This window comes from Bombina bombina, chromosome 4 (assembly GCF_027579735.1).
Source record: "Bombina bombina isolate aBomBom1 chromosome 4, aBomBom1.pri, whole genome shotgun sequence".
Taxonomy (NCBI): domain Eukaryota; kingdom Metazoa; phylum Chordata; class Amphibia; order Anura; family Bombinatoridae; genus Bombina; species Bombina bombina.
This window is the reverse complement of record NC_069502.1, coordinates 815851724-815877822: the sequence shown is the minus strand read 5'-3', so window position 1 is coordinate 815877822 and position 26099 is coordinate 815851724. Positions and strand designations below refer to the sequence as shown.

General features: G+C 37.5%; 1 pseudogene; it reads left to right on the top strand.

The window, feature by feature from the left end:
* LOC128657093 (oocyte zinc finger protein XlCOF6-like) overlaps positions 1 to 15797 on the top strand; it is a 74427-nt pseudogene extending 58630 nt beyond the window's left edge.
* The last annotated feature ends 10302 nt before the right edge of the window (positions 15798 to 26099 follow it).

Sequence of the window (26099 nt, the reverse complement as noted above, 5' to 3'; positions counted from 1 at the left end):
GTTATTTTATTAGGGGGCTTAGATTAGGTGTAAGTAGCTTAAAATTGTTGTAATATTTTTGAAATGTTTGTAACTTATTTTTTGTATTTTTTGTAATTTAGCTTTTTTTATTTTTTGTCCTTTAGTTAGTTTATTTAATTGTATTTAATTATAGTTATTTGTAGGTAATTTATTTAATTAATTTAATGATAATGTAGTGTTAGGTTTAATTGTAACTTAGGTTAGGATTTATTTTACAGGTAATTTTGTATTTCTTTTAGCTAGGTAGTTATTAAATAGTTAATAACTATTTAATAACTATTCTAACTAGCTAAAATAAATACAAAGTTACCTGTAAAATTACATTGTAGCTATCTTAGGCCTAGATTTGGAGTTCGGCGGTAAAAGGGCTGTTAACGCTCCGCGGGCTTTTTTCTGGCCGCACCATAAATTTAACTCTGGTATCGAGAGTTCAAACAAATGCTGCGTTAGGCTCCAAAAAAGGAGCGTAGAGCATTTTTACCGCAAATGCAACTCTCGATACCAGAGTTGCTTACGGACGCGGCCGGCATCAAAAACGTGCTCGTGCACGATTCTCCCATAGGAAACAATGGGGCTGTTTGAGCTGAAAAAAAACCTAACACCTGCAAAAAAGCAGCGTTCAGCTCCTAACGCAGCCCCATTGTTTCCTATGGGAAAACACTTCCTAAGTCTGCACCTAACACTCTAACATGTACCCCGAGTCTAAACACCCCTAACCTTACACTTATTAACCCCTAATCTGCCGCCCCCGCTATCGCTGACCCCTGCATTACACTTTTAACCCCTAATCTGCCGCTCCGTAAACCGCCGCAACCTACGTTATCCCTATGTACCCCTAATCTGCTGCCCTAACATCGCCGACCCCTATGTTATATTTATTAACCCCTAATCTGCCCCCCACAACGTCGCCGACACCTACCTACACTTATTAACCCCTAATCTGCCGAGCGGACCTGAGCGCTACTATAATAAAGTTATTAACCCCTAATCCGCCTCACTAACCCTATCATAAATAGTATTAACCCCTAATCTGCCCTCCCTAACATCGCCGACACCTACCTTCAATTATTAACCCCTAATCTGACGACCGGAGCTCACCGCTATTCTAATAAATGTATTAACCCCTAAAGCTAAGTCTAACCCTAACACTAACACCCCCCTAAGTTAAATATAATTTAAATCTAACGAAATAAATTAACTCTTATTAAATAACTTATTCCTATTTAAAGCTAAATACTTACATGTAAAATAAACCCTAATATAGCTACAATATAAATTATAATTATATTATAGCTATTTTAGGATTAATATTTATTTTACAGGCAACTTTGTAATTATTTTAACCAGGTACAATAGCTATTAAATAGTTAAGAACTATTTAATAGTTACCTAGTTAAAATAATAACAAATTTACCTGTAAAATAAATCCTAACCTAAGTTACAATTAAACCTAACACTAGACTATCAATAAAATAATTAAATAAACTACCTACAATTAACCTAACACTACACTATCAATAAATTAATTAAACACAATTGCTACAAATAAATACTATTAAATAAACTATCTAAAGTACAAAAAATAAAAAAGAACTAAGTTACAGAAAATAAAAAAATATTTACAAACATAAGAAAAATATTACAACAATTTTAAACTAATTACACCTACTCTAAGCCCCCTAATAAAATAACAAAGCCCCCCAAAATAAAAAATTCCCTACCCTATTCTAAATTAAAAAAGTTACAAGCTCTTTTACCTTACCAGCCCTGAACAGGGCCCTTTGCGGGGCATGCCCCAAGAAGTTCAGCTCTTTTGCCTGAAAAAAAAAACATACAATACCCCCCCCCCCCAACATTACAACCCACCACCCACATACCCCTAATCTAACCCAAACCCCCCTTAAATAAACCTAACACTAAGCCCCTGAAGATCTTCCTACCTTGTCTTCACCATCCAGGTATCACCGATCCGTCCTGGCTCCAAGATCTTCATCCAACCCAAGGGGGGGTTGGCGATCCATAATCCGGTGCTGAAGAGGTCCAGAAGAGGCTCCAAAGTCTTCCTCCTATCCGGCAAGAAGAGGACATCCGGACCGGCAAACATCTTCTCCAAGCGGCATCTTCGATCTTCTTCCATCCGGTGCGGAGCGGGTCCATCTTGAAGCAGGCGACGCGGATCCATCCTCTTCTTCCGATGTCTCCCGACTAATGACGGTTCCTTTAAGGGACGTCATCCAAGATGGCGTCCCTCGAATTCCGATTGGCTGATAGGATTCTATCAGCCAATCGGAATTAAGGTATGAATTTTCTGATTGGCTGATGGAATCAGCCAATCAGAATCAAGTTCAATCCGATTGGCTGATCCAATCAGCCAATCAGATTGAGCTCGCATTCTATTGGCTGTTCCGATCAGCCAATAGAATGCGAGCTCAATCTGATTGGCTGATTGGATCAGCCAATCGGATTGAACTAGATTCTGATTGGCTGATTCCATCAGCCAATCAGAAAATTCATACCTTAATTCCGATTGGCTGATAGAATCCTATCAGCCAATCGGAATTCGAGGGACGCCATCTTGGATGACGTCCCTTAAAGGAACAGTCATTCGTCGATCAGTCGTCGGGCCGGATGGATGTTCCGCGCTGGAGGTCTTCAGGATCCTGCCGCTTCGCTCCGGATGGAAGAAGATCGAAGATGCCGCTTGGAGAAGATGTTTGCCGGTCCGGATGTCCTCTTCTTGCCGGATAGGAGGAAGACTTTGGACCCTCTTCTGGACTTCTTCAGTGGATGTCTAGCCCCCGCTTGGGTTGGATGAAGATATCGGAGCCAGGACCGATCGGTGATACCCGGTGAGGTGAAGACAAGGTAGGAAGATCTTCAGGGGCTTAGTGTTAGGTTTATTTAAGGGGGGTTTGGGTTAGATTAGGGGTATGTGGGTGGTGGGTTGTAATGTTGGGGGGGGGGTATTGTATGTTTTTTTTTTCAGGCAAAAGAGCTGAACTTCTTGGGGCATGCCCCGCAAAGGGCCATGTTCAGGGCTGGTAAGGTAAAAGAGCTTGTAACTTTTTTAATTTAGAATAGGGTAGGGAATTTTTTATTTTGGGGGGCTTTGTTATTTTATTAGGGGGCTTAGAGTAGGTGTAATTAGTTTAAAATTGTTGTAATATTTTTCTTATGTTTGTAAATATTTTTTTATTTTCTGTAACTTAGTTCTTTTTTATTTTTTGTACTTTAGATAGTTTATTTAATAGTATTTATTTGTAGCAATTGTGTTTAATTAATTTATTGATAGTGTAGTGTTAGGTTAATTGTAGGTAATTGTAGGTAGTTTATTTAATTATTTTATTGATAGTCTAGTGTTAGGTTTATTTGTAACTTAGGTTAGGATTTATTTTACAGGTAAATTTGTTATTATTTTAACTATTTTAGCTATTAAATAGTTCTTAACTATTTAATAGCTATTGTACCTGGTTAAAATAAATACAAAGTTACCTGTAAAATAAATATAAATCCTAAAATAGCTATAATATAATTATAATTTATATTGTAGCTATATTAGGATTTATTTTACAGGTAAGTATTTAGCTTTAAATAGGAATAAGTTATTTAATAAGAGTTAATTTATTTCGTTAGATAAAAATTATATTTAACTTAGGGGGGTGTTAGTGTTAGGGTTAGACTTAGCTTTAGGGGTTAATCCATTTATTAGAATAGCGGTGAGCTCCGATCGGAAGATTAGGGGTTAATAATTGAAGGTAGGTGTCGGCGATGTTAGGGAGGGCAGATTAGGGGTTAATACTATTTATGATAGGGTTAGTGAGGCGGGTTAGGGGTTAATAAATTTATTATAGTAGCGCTCAGGTCCGCTCGGCAGATTAGGAGTTAATAAGTGTAGGCAGGTGTCGGCGACGTTGTGGGGGACAGATTAGGGGTTAATAAATGTAATATAGGGGTCGGCGGTGTTAGGGGCAGCAGATTAGGGGTACATAGGGATAACGTAGGTGGCGGCGCTTTGCGGTCGGAAGATTAGGGGTTAATTATTTTAAGTAGCTGGCGGCGATGTTGTGGGGGGCAGATTAGGGGTTAATAAATATAATACAGGGGTCGGCGGGGTTAGGGGCAGCAGATTAGGGGTACATAAGTATAACGTAGGTGGCGGTCGGCAGATTAGGGGTTAAAAATTTTAATCGAGTGTCGGCGATGTGGGGGGAGCTCGGTTTAGGGGTACATAGGTAGTTTATGGGTGTTAGTGTACTTTAGGGTACAGTAGTTAAGAGCTTTATAAACCGGCGTTAGCCAGAAAGCTCTTAACTCCTGCTATTTTCAGGCGGCTGGAGTTTTGTCGTTAGAGCTCTAACGCTCACTGCAGAAACGACTCTAAATACCAGAGTTAGAAATATCCCATTGAAAAGATAGGCTACGCAAATGGCGTAGGGGGATCTGCGGTATGGAAAAGTCGCGGCTGAAAAGTGAGCGTTAGACCCTTTAATCACTGACTCCAAATACCAGCGGGCGGCCAAAACCAGCGTTAGGAGCCTCTAACGCTGGTTTTGACGGCTACCGCCGAACTCCAAATCTAGGCCTAAGGGTTTATTTTACAGGTAAGTATTTAGTTTTAAATAGGAATCATTTATTTAATGATAGTGTAGTGTTACGTGTAATTGTAACTTAGGTTAGTTTTTTATTTTACAGGTAAATTTCTCTTTATTTTAACTAGGTAGCTATTAAATAGTTAATAACTATTTAATAGCTATTGTACCTAGTTAAAATAAATTGAAAGTTGCCTGTAAAATAAAAATAAATCCTAAGATAGCTACAATATAATTATTATTTATATTGTAGCTATATTAGGGTTTATTTTAAAGGTATTTAGTTTTAAATAGGATTAATTTAGTTAATTAAATAAATCTAAATAATATTTCTCTTATTAATATTTAAGTTAGGGGGGTGTTAGGGTTAGTGTTAGACTTAGGTTTAGGGGTTAATAATTTTATTACAGTTGCGGCGGTGTAGGGGGGGGCAGGATAGGGGTTAATACATTTATTATAGGTGGCGACGGTGTAGGGGGGGCAGGATAGGGTTTGATAAATTTAGTATAGGTGGCGATGGTGTAGGGGGGGGCAGATTAGGGGTTAATAAGTTTAATATAGGTTGCGGCGTGGTTCGGGAGTGGCGGTTTTAGGGGTTAAACTATTTAGTTGCGGCGAGGTCCGGGATCCGCAGGATAGGGGTTAATAAATTTATTATAGATGGCAGGAGTATAGGGGGGGCAGGATATGGGTTACTAGGTATAATGTAGGTGGCGGCGGGGTCCGGGAGCGGTGGTTTAGGGGTTAATACATTTATAAGAGTTGCGGCAGGGTCTAGGAGTGGCAGTTTAGGGGTTAATAACTTTATTTAGTTGCGGGGGCTCCGGGGGCGCCGGTATAGGGGGTAGAACAGTGTAGTTTAGTGTGGGTGCTTAGTGACAGCTTGTCAATAAAGCTGTAAAAAAGCCGAAGAGCAGCGAGATCGGATGAGTGATAACTATCACAGTCCGCTGCTCATCGGCCCGTACTTGGTGCGCGGCTTTTTGACAACTTTATTGATAACTTTGGCGAGATTTTTCAGATCCGCGACGGCGATGGTAGGCGAGCTTAGGCGGGCGTATTGGGCTGGCGAAGGCAGGTAAGTAGACGCGTTGATAACTAGGCCCCAATGGGTCATTAAAGTTAAAATTAAACTTTGGTGCTTCAGATAGAGGATAACATTTTAAACAATTATCTAATTTTCTGTGTTCCTCTTGGTATCCTTTGTTGAAAAGTATACCTAGGTAGGCTAAGGGGCAGCAATTGCACTACCAGCTAGCTGATGTTTGGTGGCTGCACATATATGCCTTTTGTCATTGGAGTTCTATCTGCAAGCATCTAGAGATTTTATAAATTTTTCTGGACTTTTTGTTGTATTCTCAGGTAGACGTAAGGGCCAGAAGACAAATTCTTTTACTCTTTCCTTTTGGTTGGGAAGTGTTTTTCGGTTGGCTTATGAGTCAGCTGGACAACAGCCTCCTGATTGGTTCATTCCACTAGGGTTGTTTCTTTTTCCTGGGCCTTTAAAAATGAGGCTGTGGGACATATCTGCAAGGAGATATTGGTCCTTGTTGCATTTTTTTTCTAGATTTTAAAAATGTGATGTTTTTGCCTCAGCTAAAGGCATCCTTAGGGAGGAAAGTTTTTCAAGCGGTGGTGTCTTCTGTTTAGGTCCACCTGTCTTGTTCTCCCTCCCTTCCATTCTGTGTCCTCTAGCTTGGGTATTGGTTCCCACTAGTAATTAGAATAGGTTTGTGGACTCTCCATGCCATTGGAAAGAAAACAAAATTTATGCTTACCTGATAAATTATTTTCTTTCCTTGGCATGGAGAGTCCACGACCCGCCTTTATTTTAAGTTTAAGATAGCTTTTTGTCTTTTCTAAACCTCAAGCACCTCTACACCATTGTGTCTTCCTTCGTCTGATTGACTGGGGTTTATGGGAAGTGGAAATGTTATTTAACAGATTTGCTGGGGTATTCTTTACCACCTCCTGGTGGCCAGGAGTTGAATCCCCACTAGTAATTAGAATGGATTTGTGGACTTTCCATGCCAAGGAAAGAAATTAATTTATCAGGTAAGCATAATTCTTGTTTTTTTTTCTGTATGGAATCAAGGGTTAATATCTCCGGAAGGGGATTATTGAACGGGGGATTAATCACATAATGTAAATATTGTGTTTATGCTGCCACATGTGTGAGATGAGGCTCAGGCAGATGTTGTAACGTACAGGTTTTACTTTCATTTTGATTAGCTGCGCAGCCTGGTAGGCTTGGCGCGCTTTTAGCTGCAGCAGGGGTGGTCCTGCATGGCGCAACACGTGACCGGGTGTGGTCACACTGATTTTCTCGTCTTCCTGACCGTGCGGTTTACCAGAGACGAATCAGATTCTCCGTTGGGCCTGGGTCGTAGGAGGTGGTGAGTGCCCCAGCCATTGGGGGTATAAAGGTGCCATTTTTCTTTTTCTATTGTCCATTTTATAAGCGCAAGCTATGGAGGACTCTTATACGTTAGAGGGTACTCCCTCTTTACCAAAATCCAATGCCTGTCTATATTGTGAGGAGGCTACGGTATACCCGCCTGCTCAATTATGTTCCACATGCCTTGATAAAGTAATTATATCAAAGAAAGCTAATATGTTTAGTACTACTGAGCCGTCCCATGTGGTGCGCACCTTACAGTTATCTCCAAATACACATGCAGCTTCCCGTAGCACTCCTAATCCTCCATCTGGAGGAGCCCTTTTACCGCCAGACTTTACTGAAAAGTTACAAACGTCAGTGTCTGTGGCCTTCAGTGCTTTACCTCGCCCTGCTAAGCGCAAGCGAAAGGTCCAATATTGCTATCCTTCTCAGGTGTCATCTACTAGCTTATTGGATTGATCTGATACTAGATTATCCGCTGATGAAGACACCTCTGATACTTCAGAGGATACTCTTTCTAGGTTGGAATCTGCTGCCTCTAAGCCAGGAACCAGACTTTAGATTTAGGATTGAACAATTATGCTTTCTGCTAAAGGAAGTTTTGGCTACTTTGGAGGTTCCAGAAACTAAATTACCTGAAGAACCTTGTATTTCTAAATTAAATAAGGTCTATGAGGACAGGGTTGTACCACAGACTTTCCCGGTTCCCGTTAAGATGGCGAAAATTATCAAGAACGAATGGGAAAGACTTGGCTCTTCTTTTTCCCCTTCCGGAAATTGTTCCCAGTTCTGGATTCTCAATTAGAGTTGTGCGGTTCCGTCCCTAAGATTTATGGTGCTATCTCCACTCTGGCTAAATGCACTACTATTCCACTTGAGGATAGTTTGTTTAAGGAGCCCATGGATAAGAAGTTGGAAACTCTAAGAAAAATGTTTCAGGGATATTTGTTTCAACCGGCAGCGGCTGTTGCTGGAGTGGCTACCTACTGGTGCGACTCCTTATCTGAGTTGGTCGAGGTGGAGGGTCCCCTCAACGAGTTCCAGGAAAGAATTAAGGCCTTAAGGGAAGCTAATTCTTTTATTTGTGATGCAAATATGCAGATTATTCACCTGAATGCCAAGGCTTCAGGTTTTTCTGTCCTAGCCCATAGGGCACTTTGGCTGCAGTCTTGGTCTGCGGGCATTATCACTTCAAAATTTAGACTTCTTTCCCACCCATTTAAGGGAAAGATTCAATCATCTCAACGGTTACTGGAGGCAAAGGTGCCTTTTACTGCAGGATAAGAAGAATAATCCTAAGGGACAAGGTCCTAATTTTCGTTCCTTTCGTTCAGATAAATCCCAACGTCAGCAACCCTCTGCAAAGCCTGAGCAGTCCAAGGGAACTTGGAAGCCGACTCAGTCCTAAAATAAATACAAGCCCGCCGAGTCAAAGTCGGCATGAAGAGGCGGCCCCCGATCCGGCTCTGGATCTGGTAGGGAGCAGACTGTCACTCTTTTCAGAAGCTTGGTTTGGGGAACGTGCAAGACCCGTGGGTCCTGGTAGTCATCAACCAGGGATAAGGATAGGTTTCAAGTCTCATCCTTCCAGAGGCAGATTCCTCTTATCAAACCTGTCTTCAAGACCAGAAAAGAGGGAGGCTTTTCTAGGGTGCTTGAGGAATCTCTACTCCATGGGGGTCATTGTACCGGTACCGCCAGCGGAGAGAGGTCTGTGTTACTACTTAAACCTCTTTGTGGTCCCAGAGAAGGAGGGTATTTTTCAACTGATTCTGAACCTAAAGTGTTTGAACAAATTCCTATCTGTCCCCTCGTTCAAGATTGAGACAATAAGGTCCATTCTTCCCTTAGTTCAGGAAGAACAGTTCATGACCACGATAGACCTGAAGGATGCCTACCTTCACGTCCCTATTAAAAGGGAACATGTCAATTTCCTAAGATTTTCACTCCTGGACCAACACCAGTTTATTGCACTTCCGTTTAGTCTAGCTACTGCCCCAAGAGTCTTTATGAAGGTTCTGTGGGCTCTGCTTGCAGTGGCCATAACAAGAGGTATAGCAGTGACGCCTTACTTAGACGATATTCTGGTTCAGGCACCATCCTACCATCTGGCAGAAGACCATTCGAAAGCCCTTCTTTCTCTTCTTCAATTTCATGGATGGAAGATAAACTTAGAAAATAGTTATCTTATTCCCAGTACCAGGGTGGAGTTCCTGGGTACGATAATAGACCCCATATCCATGAGGATATTCCTTACAGACCAGAGACATTACAAGCTAACTTCCAATTGTCTTGCCCTCCAGACCTCCTTAAGGCCCTCTGTGGCTCGATATATGGAGGTAATTGGTCTCATGGTGTCCTGCATAGACATCATTCCTTTTGCCAGATTCCATCTCAGACTTCTTCAGCTGTGCATGCTGAGACAGTGGAATGGCAGCCATTCAGATCTGTCTCAACAGATTTCTCTGGACAACCGGTCAAGAGAATTGCTCTCCTGGTGGCTCTGTCCAGATCACCTGTCCCAAGGGACATCCTTCTTGAGACCATCCTGGGAGATTGTGACTATGGGCGCGAGTCTCACATGATGGGGAGCTGTTTGGGGTGCCAGGAAGGCACAGGGACTCTGGACTCGAGAGGAACCCCTTCTCCTGATCAACATTTTGAAACTTTGAGCGATCTTCAATGCTTTGAAGTCTTGGCCTCTTCTGGGTTTTGCCCAGTTTATCAGATTCCAATCAGACATTACCTCGGTGGCTTCCATCAGGGGGGAACGAGGAGCTCTCTAGCAATGAGGGAAGTATCTCAGATTCTGGAATGGGCAGAAGCCCACAACTGCTCGCTGTCAGCAATCCACATTCCGGGTGTGGACAGCTGAGAAGAGGATTTCCTCAGCAGACAATCTTTTTAACCAGGGGAATGGTCTCTCCATCCCGAGGTGTTTGCAGAGATTTGCAACAGATGGGGATGCCAGAAATAGATTTCATGGCTTCCCAACTCAATTCCAAGCTACCCAGATATAGATCGCGGTCCAGAGATCCTTAGGCGGAGCTAATAGATGCATTAGCAGTGCCTTTGAGGTTCAGTCTGATCTAAATTTTTCCGCCGTTACCACTTCTCCCTCGTGTAGTGGCCTGCATCAAGCAGGAACAAGCATCAGTGATTCTAATTGCTCCATCATGGCCACGGAGGATGTGGTTCGCGGACCTGGTGGGGATGTCATTATCTCCTCCATGCAGGTTACCTTGTCGCAGGGATCTGCTGGAGCAAGGCCCTTATGTTCATCAAAATCTAGATTCACTGAGGCTGACAGTGTAGAGATTGAGCGCTTAGTCCTAGCCAAGAGAGGTTTTTCGGAGAGAGTTATTGATAATCTCATTCAGCCGCGTAAGCCGGTCATTTGTCGCATATATCATAAGGTGTGGAAGACCTACTTATTCTGGTGTGAAGAGTGTGGATTTCCCTGGCATAAGGTCAGGGTTTCCAGGATTTTTTCCTTTCTCCAGGATGGTCTGGAAAAAAAGCCTTTCTGCTAGCTCTTTTAAGGGACAGATTTTGGCCCTATCTGTTTTATTGCTCAAGAGGCTCGATGAGCTTCCAGATGTCCAGTCTTTTGTTCAGGCTCTGACTAGAATCAGGCCTGTGTTTAGATCTAGCGCTCCTCCTTGGAGTTTAAATCTTGTCCTTAAAGTTTTGCAGAAGGCTCTGTTTGAGCCTATGCATGTAGTTGACATTAAACTACTGTCTTGGAAGGTTCTTTTTCTACTGGCTATTGCTTCGGCACGCAGAGTATCTGAGATGGCTGCCTTGCAATGTGACCACCTTATCTAGTATTCCATGCTGATAAGGCTGTTCTTCGTACTGGGTTAGGTTTTCTTCCTAAGGTTGTTTCTGATTAAAACATCAATCAGGAAATTGTGGTTCCTTCCTTGTGTCCTAATCCTTCTTCCTCAAAAGAGCGGTTACTTCATAATTTGGATGTGGTTCTATCTCCAGGCTTCGAAGCAGTTTAGACAGACTTTGTTTGTTGTCTATTCTGGAAAGCGTAGGGGGCAGAAGGCCTCATCCACTTACTTATCTTTTTGGTTGAGGAGCATTATTCACTTAGCTTATGAGACAGCGGGACATAAGCTTTCTCAGAGGATTAAGACTTATTCAACTCGAGCTGTGGCTTCATCTTGGGCCTTCAAGAATGAGGCCTCTATGGATCAAATTTGTAGAGCGGCTACCTGATCTTCTTTACATACCTTTTCAAAATTTTACAAGTTTGACGTTTTTGCTTCAGCTGAAGCAGCTTTTTGGAGAAAGGTTTTGCAGGCTGTGGTGCCCTCAGAATAGGGTCCGCCTCTCTTTTTACCCTCCCTTTTCATTCAGAAACCTCTAGAGCTTGGGTATATGTTTCCCACAAGTAAGGAATGAAGCCGTGGACTCTCCTCATATTAAGAAGGAAAACATAAATTATGCTTATCAGATAATTTCCTTTCCTTCTGTATGAGGAGAGTCCATGGCCCCCGTCCGTATTGTCCGTTGGGTGGACCTAAATTTTTGTTTTGTTCTGGCACCATTTATACCCTGATATTTCACCTACTGTTCCTTGTTCCCTCTGCAGAATGACTGGGGGATGAGGGAAGTGGTGGAGCTATTCAAGCCTTTGGCTGGGGTGTCTGCCTCCTCCTGGTGGCCAGGTTCAGTATTTCCCACAAGTAAGGAATGAAGCTGTGGACTCTCCTCATACAGAAGGAAAGGAAATTATCTGGTAAGCATAATTTATGTTTTTATTACTTTTTTCCTACCTGGATCATGGCCTCTCACCACGTGCATAAGAGAAAACATAATTTATGCTTACCTGATAAATATATTTCTTTCATGGTGGTGAGAAATCACAAGATTCTACTGTGACGGACTCCGGATACCCCGACTGGGTATCTCCGCCAAATTATCCTTCTTTATCCTGGAACCTGTAGCTGTAGAGCAGAGCAAAGTGATTATAGCAAGTAGCCCACGCTAATAACCATACAAGACCAGTATTAAGGTGAAACAAGAACAGGCTTTATTGGGAAAAACACACAGCTTATATACACATTTGCCACCTGACAAGAGCCTTATCTGATCTAAAGATTCCCACCCCTCCAGACATGCTTGGGACTCCATAGGAGCCATAGTCCCACACAGATCCCAGGTGGTGTCATGATCCGGTGTACATGCGCTCAGGACACAGACCCTCGGGGCAGTGGTAGGGATTTGAAGACACCGACCCCTGACCCGGGGAAGAGTATCCTGGACGTGGATAGATGATATTCTGTGATTCATAGTTGCTAGAAGTTATTGTAGAATAAATGGAGAGTGCAACATTTGTATACAATATATTCTGACTTCACTGTGACTTATAGTTAGTTAATAGAAGTAACTGCAGGATTCCATGAGAGAAAAAATATAGCAATGTGGAATGTTCAGGCTTCAGAGTAATCTAGTAAAAGATTGACACTTAGATGCAAACTAGGTTTGTTGCAGGTTCACAGTACATAATATTATATAAAGCTGTATGTCAGAGTTTAAGCACAGCTGCACAGGTACTTAGACAAGCTGCAAGTTTAGGCATTAATTACTGTTTGTGCATTTAGATGCAAACTTGGTTTGTTGCAGGTTCACAGTATATAATATTATAAAGAGCTGTATGTCAGTAATTAGCAGAGCAGCACAGGTGAAAGTTAAGTTTAAGGCATCAATTACTGTTTGAACATATATTGGAGAATCACATGAAAGCTTTTAATTGAACACATAGATGCAGAGTTCAGAATATGTTAACATATTTGCAGCAGGATATTTCAGCAATGACAACTTGTAGCAGAGAAATAGTTATAAAGTTCTGAGTAAGATGCTGTTGTAATTGAGAGTGATGATAACCAAAAGTATGCTTGATTTATAATAAAGTTCTGAGTTTGTTAAGTAGCAGTGTCCAGGAAACAGAAAATGGAATTATTTGGATACTTGCGATTTGATGATTTTAGGCATTGGAATAGAAAATGCTGTAGGTTGAAATAGTTGGTAAATTCATACAGGAAACAGTCACAGACCTTTGTTGTTCAGGATCACACTTCAATGTTAATGCAAGGCACATTAGACCTGAGAAGGCTTAAAAAGAGGCTGAGGTAATCAGGTGCATGAATGATTAATCAGGCAGGCAAGCAAGCTGAATGTGAATACTGCCCAAATGCAGCAGTCAGAGAAGGATTTCTTAAAGGGATAGTGACATTAGGCTGAGATATGTTACAGGTGGCGGCTTTGGGGTGATCCTGAGGGAGCGGCGGCTATTCCAGGGTACCATTGGAGATCTCCGGGCCCCTAGATGTCCCTTTCCAAAAAGCGTAATTATCTGTCGTTGGGGACCAGAGCGGCAGCCTTAAAAAGGGTACTCCGGACCAGCATGAGGTGGAGAGGTATCAAAAACCCCAGGTTCCTGAGTTTTCTTCCTCTTAGCAATCATCCCAACCCATGCCCATCCATTGTCTGACAAATCCCCAAAAGAGTTTTTGGCAAAGGGCTACTGGAGCAACCTAGGTTAAATTCAGCAGGGATCTCTATCGAGTCCATCCGGCGAATAGTTCCATGAGATTCCGGCTGGACCTCCATAAGGAGGGGATAAGCAGCTCCTAGTGGCAGAGAAGAGTCATTCCCAAGAGTAATGAATTGTGGACTCTCACCGCCATGAAAGAAATTAATTTGTACGGTAAGCATAAATTATGTTTTTAGTTGATTTTTTTTGCTAATATTAGGATAGTGGTTTGTTAGAGATTTTGTATTTGTGATTCTTATGTATTTTGCTACATCTGTACAGTATTTGTACTGTATTTGTCCAAAAAATTTATTTGTTACATGATTTTTTAAAAATGTTTGCTATAAAATAAATATAAAATATTCCTTAATGTCTAGTAAACTGCATGAAGCTAAGGAGAGGTGTAGTGGTCAAAGCCTGCTCCTTAGTCTTGTACTAGACACTTGTTCAGAAAAGTTAAAATATCCCCAATATTATAATTATATCATTATTAACTAACATTAATCCCATTGTATTATCAACAGGTGAATTTGCAAACTTCACTAATCCAAGTCCTAGTCATGTTGAAAGTACAGATACTTATTTTAATCTTCTTCAAAATCAAAGAAGCAACATGGGAAATGTATGCTCTGAAAATGAGAAATGTTTTACCAGGAAATCAAATCTTTTAAGACATCAGAAAATTCGTACAGGACAGAAAGATTTTTCATATTTTGTATGTGGGAAATGTTTTACTCAGAAATCAACTCTTATTAAGTATCAGAAAATTCATACAGGAGAGAAAACATTTTCATGTTCTGAATGTCGGAAATGTTTTACTAAGAAATCAACTCTTATTAAGCATCAGAAAATTCATACAGGAGAAAAAACATTTTCATGTTCTGAATGTCGGAAATGTTTTACTGAGAAATCAACTCTTAAGCATCAGAAAATTCATACAAAAGCATTTTCATGTTTTGATTGTGGGAAATGTTTTGCTCAGAAATCAACTCTTATTAAGCATCAGAAAGTTTATACAGGAGAGAAAGCATTTTCATGTTCTGAATGTGGGAAATGTTTTAGTAAGAAATCAACTCTTATTAAACATCAGAAAATTCATACAGGAGAGAAAGCATTTTCATGTTCTGAATGTGAAAAATGTTTTACTCAGAAATCACAGCTTATTATTCATCAGAAAATTCATACAGGAGAGAAAGCCTTTTCATGTTCTGAATGTGGGAAATGTTTTGCTCAGAAAGTATCTCTTATTAAGCATCAGAAAATTCATACAGGAGAGAAAGCATTTTCATGTTCTGAATGTCGAAAATGTTTTACTGATAAATCAAATCTTATTAAGCATCAGAAAATTCATACAGGAGAGAAAGCATTTTCATGTTCTGAATGTGAAAAATGTTTTACTCAGAAATCACATCTTATTACTCATCAGAAAATTCATACAGGAGAGAAAGCATTTCCATGTACTGAATGTGAAAAATGTTTTACTCAGAAATCAACTCTTATTACTCATCAGAAAATTCATACAGGAGAGAAAGCATTTTCATGTTCTGAATGTCGGAAATGTTTTACTGAGAAATCAACTCTTATTCAGCATCAGAAAATTCATACAGGAGAGAAAGCATTTTCATGTTCTGAATGTCGGAAATGTTTTACTGATAAATCAAATCTTATTAGACATCAAAAAATCCATACAGGAGAGAAAGCATTTTCATGTTCTGAATGTCGGCAATGTTTTACTGAGAATTCAACTCTTATTAAACATCAGAAAATTCATACAGGAGAGAAAGCATTTTCATGTTCTGAATGTGAAAAATGTTTTACTCAGAAATCACAGCTTATTACTCATCAGAAAATTCATACAGGAGAGAAAGCCTTTTCATGTTCTGAATGTGGGAAATGTTTTGCTCAGAAAGTATCTCTTATTAAGCATCAGAAAATTCATACAGGAGAGAAAGCATTTTAATGTTCTGAATGTGGGAAATGTTTTACTAAGAAATCAACTCTTATTAAGCATCAGAAAATTCATACAGGAGAGAAAGCATTTTCATGTTCTGAATGTTGGAAATGTTTTACTGAGAAATCAACTCTTATTAAGCATCAGAAAATTCATATAGGAAAGCATTTTCATGTTCTGAATGTTTTACTAAGAAATCAACTCTTATTAAGCATCAGAAAATTCATACAGGAGAGAAAGCATTTTCATGTACTGAATGTGGGAAATGTTTTACTGAGAAATCACATCTTATTACTCATCAGAAAATTCATACAGGAGAGAAAGCATTTTCGTGTTCTGAATGTGGGAAATGTTTTACTGAGAAATCAAATCTTATTACACATCAGAAAATTCATCAAATGCAAAATGTCTAGCTCACTCCCTGATATCAATCCTATGCCCACTGATAGTGCCTGCTAACGCTTAAAATTATCCATAATAAATAAAAGCATACAGGAACACCAGGTATATCCTTTCAATTCTTTAATCCATGGCAATGCAGTTGTACAACAACATTTTGTGAATTACCCCTTAGTCATGTTGAATAAAAGTGCTTTACATCCATATCAAATTTAAATCCACAACGGATACAAAACAAGGCTAACACAATTAACCTTTCACCATCATCTATAAATAAGATCCTAAAATATTTAATATTTCTACCTATATTTTAATAATACAAATATATAACCTATTTTAACAAACCCTGCTCATAAGATTTATAGGCAAACTCTAAATTTAAAAAATATTTATAATTAAAGGGACAGTATACACCAATTTGATAAAAGTGCACATAATAGACCGTACTATAAATAAGAATATGCACATATACTGATCTAAAAATCCAGTATAAACCTTTTACAAACTTACTTAGAAGCTCCCAGTTTAGCAATGTTGATTAAGTTAGGCTGGTACACCCCGTGAAAGGGGCTAAGAAAGCAGACACTCGCCCCTTCCCTGTATATGAACAGAAAGATTACACAAACAGGAGCCAGCAGGAGTCTGTAAATTACACGTGTGCATCTGATAATTAGGGGCTTGGTTAGGAGTATGAAAATCACAATGTTATTAAAAAAATAAGCAAAACTATACATTGTTACAAAAACACTCCCAGATGGGCTATATTAATGGATCATCTCCAAAACATTTACACAAAAAATACCTTTGGGTACCAGGGTATTAAGATGAAAAATCCAATATGGTTCCCTACTTTTCAATAATAATTTCCTATCTCCACCCCATATGGGTAATTTAACCTGTTCTAGTATTTGGAAGCACAGTTGAGACACTGGAGCCTCCTCATATTTGGTATGAATATAAGCTCTATGTTCCACAATACAGTCACACACTCTACGGTTGTTCTCTCCTATATACATTTTTCCACATGGACACTTAGTAAGGTAGACCACAAAACCAGTATTGCATGTAAAGTATCCCTTAATAGGGTTTATTTTACCAGACATTGGACATTGCTCTAATAAGTTATCCCTTAATGAGGGTGCACGTTTATAAGTTATCATGGGAGTATTCTTAAAAGCATTAATACTTGTTTTTCTGTATATTGTCCCTTTACTTTGTATGTCTTTTAAATGTTTTTTAACCTTTTTAATAAAAGTCTGTAAATGTCTGCTATATTAGTTCAAGTAAAAAAAAAGTTGTAAAAGACAGATTTGCTGTTGGACTCTATTACCTGCTGATTATGGCATAAATGCATCATTATTTAATCAAAAAGTATAACTTGTAATAAAGGTAATTTTAATGTAGAATATGGAAAATGTTATTATTGACCTTGTTTCACATATATTCAACCATATATATATATTTTTACTACTGTACATATATGTTTGAGCTCCAACAAAGGCTAACTCAACCACAGTTGTTCTTTTTTTCAAAACACTATTTACTATAACAAGGACTTTTTTTATTAAATTATATTTAATAAATAAAACATTAAAGGAGTATGTATCTGTACTCCAATCTCTAATCTGTACTAAAAAAACAGGCTCTGTGGCTCAATGGATAGCGAATTGGACTTCTAGTTATTTGTAGACATTCAAAGGTTGTGTGGTTGAGTTCCCGACTTTTGAAAGTAGAAAAATGCCTTTAATATAGTCATAGTGTAAAAGTCTTCATAAAAACCTTAGATTTATTGTCATTAAAACTGAGAAGCAGAAATACAAAGATTGCACTATGCTAACCTTTCTTAATTTACTCAATAGAAAAAAAAGTCTCTTTATTTTTCCACTTAATCTTATCAAATTCATGGAATTTAAATGGAATGCATTTAAATATTTCTTGGGCTACTCATACGTAAAGCCTAGAAATTAAATAATATCCTATGTCTTTCTAAATCACTACTCTTCATAATGAAACTTTTTTATTTCAATTTCAACTGAAACATATTTTTAGACCCAATAGTTCTGTTTTACAGATGTAAGAAATTATTTAAGAAAGGAGCTAAAATACGAAATAGAATATTTATTTTGTATATCATTAAAATTTAAAATGCAGGTTAGTCCTTTAAAATGTGTTATTTTTAATATTCTTTACATCTTTTAAGAATTGCAATACCCAGTGTTACATTTTAAAACAAAGTTAGTATCATTATATTTAAGTGAATTTGTATTTTAAAAAAATATATGATAGAATATTAGCATAGAATAAAAAATATAATGACAATATCTAAGTAAAAACTGGTATTTAAAACATTTTTTAAAAAATTTAAGTATCAAAATGCGTTTATTTTAAAATATGTTTATTTTATTATATTTATACAATTCTTTTAAAACCTTAAGTTTTATGTCTTTTAAATGTTTTTTTTTAACTTTTTACTAAAAATCTGTATATATCTGGTATATTAGTGCTAACAAAATAAAAAGAAAGAAACTTGTTTTAGGACAGCTTTGCCAGTGTTGCTAACTTATTAAGGCATAAATGTGTCCATATTATACACAAAAGATGTAACCTTTTTTTTATTGAGGTTGGTAGAGAATACAACATAGAATACATGTCCATCTACAATAATAGCAGATTTACAAGTTATTTCGGGCTAACATAATAATAATACACAATTAAATGCATGTAATAACTAAAACAATACAGCAATGTAGGTGGACAGATTTAAAGGGAACCTCATTTTATTATTATGAATTCCTCTCACTGCTTAGTAGGTCACTCTTGGACCTAATAATCTAATAGCAATATGAAGAGGAAAAATAATTCCCAAAACAATTTGAAGTCACTTTTTGACCTCATCTATTATAGGTGTAACTCTTGGGGGAGATATTGTGAAGTTAAATAGGCCACTGAACTAAATAAACAGATATTATTAATAGTAGTCAGGTGTAAAGTGTGTATAATAGCCATTTGTGATAAGACCTGGGCCCACCAATAAGTAGATATAGGAACCCCAAGGTCTGAGTATGGTAGCTTAGATAAGTAGACATCTTGACTCCTTTATTAATCTAGGACCTTTGTAGAGGATAGCTGTTTCATTAGCTACTAAGCAATATGGGGCTCTGTAAAATAAGATGGTGCTATTATAGCAATGGTTTAGGGCCAGTAACCACCCAGATTCCAAGTAATTTATAGCAGAGTATATAAAGCTAAATATAGGAAAATCTCAGAGATAATATATCGTAAAGTATTCTTATACTGTAATACTGAAAGAGAGTAAATCCAAGGCTTTCCGTTTATAGTGTTAGACTGGCTAACAGAAAATTATGTCCTCGGCCGCAGACTGAACAACATCAGTGTAGAATATAGCGAGTCAGACAGTCCATGAATATGCATGTGTAAATAGAAAGCAACAGTATGCTTATGATGTACACAATAAAAGTATGCTTCAGGCTAGTTGGTAACATGAAGATAACTGAGTATGCTTCATATTATTGCTTATTACAAATACAGAAATATACACACAAACAAGTGCAGAACAACTATAGAAAATTAAATGCAGAATAGAGCTCAAAATCAAAACATTCAGAGGAGCTGTTAAGTCATAAGTAGTACAAATAGGGATATCTCGTCAAACTTAATGTGACAGGTACCACGCCCCTTTATATGCAAACCACGCCCCTTTATAGGCAAATCCCCGCCCCTTTATAGGCAAATTCACGCCCCTTTATAGACAGATTCACGCCCCTTTATAGGCAGATCCCCGCCCCTTTATATGCAGATCCCCGCCCACTCTCCTCCCAATATTTCCACCCTACCCGCCCACTATTTTCCATATTTTACGCCCCTTTTATGGCTTCTTCTAAGAGCATTTTAACATTTATTTTAATGTTAAAATAATTCCCTTTAATGGCTTCTTTTAAGAGCATTTTAACATTTATTTTAATGTTAAAATAATAAACAATATAATTTTATTTTAAATAGTGTTGTGTTAATGTTTTATGTATCATTTAACTGATATTTTGTAACATTTCAATGCATTTAAATTTAAAACAAAACAAAAAACAAAACAGAACACATTTTAATTCAATGTATTCCTAATAAGGCTATTAAGAAAAAAAAGATACAAAATATCTTCTCTGCGTAATGTCCGAGGGCATTACGCAGAGAAGATATAAAAATAGATATCTTCTCTGCGTAATGGGACTCGGACATTAGACAGAGAAAATATTTTGTATCTTTCTTAATTAACCAAAAGTTGTTAAGCTATACAGTCTTTTTGAATCTAAAAAGTGTTCAACATGCAGTTTGTCTGATACATGCTGGAGAAAATATGAGCTAATTCACATATCTCTTACACAGACAGAAGTATTCTCCCTGCAAAAACTGCTGTCTGTAGATAATGTGTGCTAATCACACAGCTCTTGCACAGAAGCATTCTCCCCCTGCACAACCCCTCCCAACTGAAAAAAACCTCCCACATAGACACACCTCTTTTTAGTATAATTTCTTGTATCAAATTTATACTGATTCTACATGTACTTAATATTAAAAGCAAATAAATTTTATTTCTTCTTTTCACATTCTTTGTGAAATGCTATGATCAACACATGTCTAAAATTAGATAGGGTTGTTAAACACTGTCAAATGTTTATTTCAACATTCCTCCATGCTTTAAAATGACCACAGGTCACACAGGTCAGTGCAGGTGACAAAAAGATAATGTTTACATCTTTTTTTAAGACTAAATAGCCTCTGTTTCAGATTAGACATGCTTTCTTTCCTGGTGAATCGCTATTGATAACACATGTCTAAAATTAGATAGGGTTTGTTAAACACTGTCAAATGTTTATTTCAACATTCATCCTTGTGTCAAAATCATGCTTTCCTGGTGAATGGCTATTGATAACACATGTATAAAATTAGATAGGGTTTGTTAAACACTGTCAAATGTTTATTTCAACATTCATCCTTGTGTCAAAATGACCACAGGGCACAGTTCAGTGCAGATGACAAAAAGATAATGTTTACATCTTTTTTTTTAAAGACTAAATAGCCTCTGTTTCAGATTAGACATGCTTTCTTTCCTGGTGAATGGCTATTGATAACACATGTCAATATTTACAGCTTTAACAGTTTGCTAAACTATATGAAAAAAAAAAAATGTCTGATTTTGGGAGATCACCGGATAAAAACCATGAAGTTGTATTAAGAGATATATATTATAATCCATTAAAAACCGGGTCTTTTGGAGGGGTACATAATCTGTATCGTGTGGCTAATCAATATGATATTAGCAAAGCAACCACTCAAGCATTTTTAAATTCTCAAGATACTTATTCACTCCATAAGCCTGTTAGACGTGTTTTTGAAAGAAACAAAATATATACAGCGTCTATAGATATTCAATGGCAGGCTGACTTGGTATCAATGATTGAATTTGCTAAATATAATGATGGTATCAAGTATATTCTCACCGTTATAGACTGTTTTTCTAAATATACGTGGGTTGTCTGTTTGTCTAATAAAACAGGCTCATCCGTTGCAAAGGGATTTCAAGAAATTTTTCAAGGTCGTCGTATACCTTTAAAGATTCAAACTGATAAGGGTACGGAGTTCTTAAACGTGATTGTCCAAAAAGTATTTAAAAAATATAAAATTCAACATTTTGTAGCAAACAATGTTGTTAAAGCAGCCATTTGTGAACGCTTTAATCGTACATTAAAAACTAAAATGTGGCGGTATTTTACATACCACAATACCTACAGATATATAGATGTGTTAAATGCTCTTATATTTAGCTACAACAATACATATCACAGGACTATACGTTGTTCACCTGTAAACGTGACACAGGAAAATTCACTGCTCATTTGGAAAAATATTTATGGTGTTTCTTCAAAATCTAAGAACATTAAGCCTGCTTTAAAAGTTGGTGACCATGTCAGGATTTCAAAGTTTAAAAATTGTTTCGCCAAAGGTTACGAAGAAAATTTTACTGACGAGATATTTGTAATAGATGGTGTGAATACACGTGGTTCTAAACCTCTTTATAAACTGAAAGATTTAGCAGGTGAAATTATTGAAGGTAGTTTCTACACTGAAGAAATTCAAAAAATATCACATGATGACAATCGTGTGTACAGAATTGAAAAGGTTCTAAAACAGAAACATATTAGAAGAAAACTATACTGCTATGTGAAGTGGAGAGGTTACCCAAATAAATTCAACAGTTGGATACCCAAAAGTCAGTTAACTACATTATAGTATAATGGAGCAGTCCTCTTTTTATTTAACTCTACTAAGTAACGCCTCCTATCATATGTTCCCTAACAATGAAATTTCTAGTTTTACAACAAAGCTAGCTAAACCTGTTACATTAAAAGGCGAATGGGAGGTTGGCGTAAGAGAGGTTATGTACCCCCACACTTTTGATCTTCTTGAAGCGGCTGATTCCAAAATAACTATAACAACGCAGAACAAACCAATCACTTATGTGCATTTGAAGCCTGGTTATTATAAAGATATGAATGATATAGTTAGAGCTATTAATGATAAATTATCCACGCTTCAAAATTTAAGTATTGACGTGAAGCTAAAGTACGATGAATTATCACGGACAGTTCGAGTAGTAGGTAGTAGTGGCAGTATCATTACGGTTTCAGAAAAGTTAACTCATATCTTAGGACTTAATAATTACGGATTAAGAAATGAGTTAACTTTTCTGAAACCGTAATGATACTGCCACTACTACCTACTACTCGAACTGTCCGTGATAATTCATCGTACTTTAGCTTCACGTCAATACTTAAATTTTGAAGCGTGGATAATTTATCATTAATAGCTCTAACTATATCATTCATATCTTTATAATAACCAGGCTTCAAATGCACATAAGTGATTGGTTTGTTCTGCGTTGTTATAGTTATTTTGGAATCAGCCGCTTCAAGAAGATCAAAAGTGTGGGGGTACATAACCTCTCTTACGCCAACCTCCCATTCGCCTTTTAATGTAACAGGTTTAGCTAGCTTTGTTGTAAAACTAGAAATTTCATTGTTAGGGAACATATGATAGGAGGCGTTACTTAGTAGAGTTAAATAAAAAGAGGACTGCTCCATTATACTATAATGTAGTTAACTGACTTTTGGGTATCCAACTGTTGAATTTATTTGGGTAACCTCTCCACTTCACATAGCAGTATAGTTTTCTTCTAATATGTTTCTGTTTTAGAACCTTTTCAATTCTGTACACACGATTGTCATCATGTGATATTTTTTGAATTTCTTCAGTGTAGAAACTACCTTCAATAATTTCACCTGCTAAATCTTTCAGTTTATAAAGAGGTTTAGAACCACGTGTATTCACACCATCTATTACAAATATCTCGTCAGTAAAATTTTCTTCGTAACCTTTGGCGAAACAATTTTTAAACTTTGAAATCCTGACATGGTCACCAACTTTTAAAGCAGGCTTAATGTTCTTAGATTTTGAAGAAACACCATAAATATTTTTCCAAATGAGCAGTGAATTTTCCTGTGTCACGTTTACAGGTGAACAACGTATAGTCCTGTGATATGTATTGTTGTAGCTAAATATAAGAGCATTTAACACATCTATATATCTGTAGGTATTGTGGTATGTAAAATACCGCCACATTTTAGTTTTTAATGTACGATTAAAGCGTTCACAAATGGCTGCTTTAACAACATTGTTTGCTACAAAATGTTGAATTTTATATTTTTTAAATACTTTTTGGACAATCACGTTTAAGAACTCCGTACCCTTATCAGTTTGAATCTTTAAAGGTATACGACGACCTTGAAAAATTTCTTGAAATCCCTTTGCAACGGATGAGCCTGTTTTATTAGACAAACAGACAACCCACGTATATTTAGAAAAACAGTCTATAACGGTGAGAATATACTTGATACCATCATTATATTTAGCAAATTCAATCATTGATACCAAGTCAGCCTGCCATTGAATATCTATAGACGCTGTATATATTTTGTTTCTTTCAAAAACACGTCTAACAGGCTTATGGAGTGAATAAGTATCTTGAGAATTTAAAAATGCTTGAGTGGTTGCTTTGCTAATATCATATTGATTAGCCACACGATACAGATTATGTACCCCTCCAAAAGACCCGGTTTTTAATGGATTATAATATATATCTCTTAATACAACTTCATGGTTTTTATCCGGTGATCTCCCAAAATCAGACATTTTTTTTTTTTCATATAGTTTAGCAAACTGTTAAAGCTGTAAATATTGACATGTGTTATCAATAGCCATTCACCAGGAAAGAAAGCATGTCTAATCTGAAACAGAGGCTATTTAGTCTTTAAAAAAAAAGATGTAAACATTATCTTTTTGTCATCTGCACTGAACTGTGCCCTGTGGTCATTTTGACACAAGGATGAATGTTGAAATAAACATTTGACAGTGTTTAACAAACCCTATCTAATTTTATACATGTGTTATCAATAGCCATTCACCAGGAAAGCATGATTTTGACACAAGGATGAATGTTGAAATAAACATTTGACAGTGTTTAACAAACCCTATCTAATTTTAGACATGTGTTATCAATAGCGATTCACCAGGAAAGAAAGCATGTCTAATCTGAAACAGAGGCTATTTAGTCTTAAAAAAAGATGTAAACATTATCTTTTTGTCACCTGCACTGACCTGTGTGACCTGTGGTCATTTTAAAGCATGGAGGAATGTTGAAATAAACATTTGACAGTGTTTAACAACCCTATCTAATTTTAGACATGTGTTGATCATAGCATTTCACAAAGAATGTGAAAAGAAGAAATAAAATTTATTTGCTTTTAATATTAAGTACATGTAGAATCAGTATAAATTTGATACAAGAAATTATACTAAAAAGAGGTGTGTCTATGTGGGAGGTTTTTTTTCAGTTGGGAGGGGTTGTGCAGGGGGAGAATGCTTCTGTGCAAGAGCTGTGTGATTAGCACACATTATCTACAGACAGCAGTTTTTGCAGGGAGAATACTTCTGTCTGTGTAAGAGATATGTGAATTAGCTCATATTTCTCCAACATAGGTGTGTCCGGTCCACGGCGTCATCCTTACTTGTGGGATATTCTCTTCCCCAACAGGAAATGGCAAAGAGCCCAGCAAAGCTGGTCACATGATCCCTCCTAGGCTCCGCCTACCCCAGTCATTCTCTTTGCCGTTGTACAGGCAACATCTCCACGGAGATGGCTTAGAGTTTTTTAGTGTTTAACTGTAGTTTTTATTATTCAATCAAGAGTTTGTTATTTTGAAATAGTGCTGGTATGTACTATTTACTCAGAAACAGAAAAGAGATGAAGATTTCTGTTTGTATGAGGAAAATGATTTTAGCAACCGTCACTAAAATCCATGGCTGTTCCACACAGGACTGTTGAGAGCAATTAACTTCAGTTGGGGGAACAGTGAGCAGTCTCTTGCTGCTTGAGGTATGACACATTCTAACAAGACGATGTAATGCTGGAAGCTGTCATTTTCCCTATGGGATCCGGTAAGCCATGTTTATTACGATCGTAAATAAGGGCTTCAAAAAGGGCTTATTAAGACTGTAGACTTTTTCTGGGCTAAATCGATTGATTATTAACACATATTTAGCCTTGAGGAATCATTTTATCTGGGTATTTTGATATAATAATATCGGCAGGCACTGTTTTAGACACCTTATTCTTTAGGGGCTTTCCCAAAGCATAGGCAGAGCCTCATTTTCGCGCCGGTGTTGCGCACTTGTTTTTGAGAGGCATGGCATGCAGTCGCATGTGAGAGGAGCTCTGATACTTAGAAAAGACTTTCTGAAGGCGTCATTTGGTATCGTATTCCCCTTGGGGCTTGGTTGGGTCTCAGCAAAGCAGATACCAGGGACTGTAAAGGGGTTAAAGTTCTAAACGGCTCCGGTTCCGTTATTTTAAGGGTTAAAGCTTCCAAATTTGGTGTGCAATACTTTTAAGGCTTTAAGACACTGTGGTGAAAATTTGGTGAACAATTCCTTCATGTTTTTTCGCAATTGCAGTAATAAAGTGTGTTCAGTTTAAAATTTAAAGTGACAGTAACGGTTTTATTTTAAAACGTTTTTTGTACTTTGTTATCAAGTTTATGCCTGTTTAACATGTCTGAA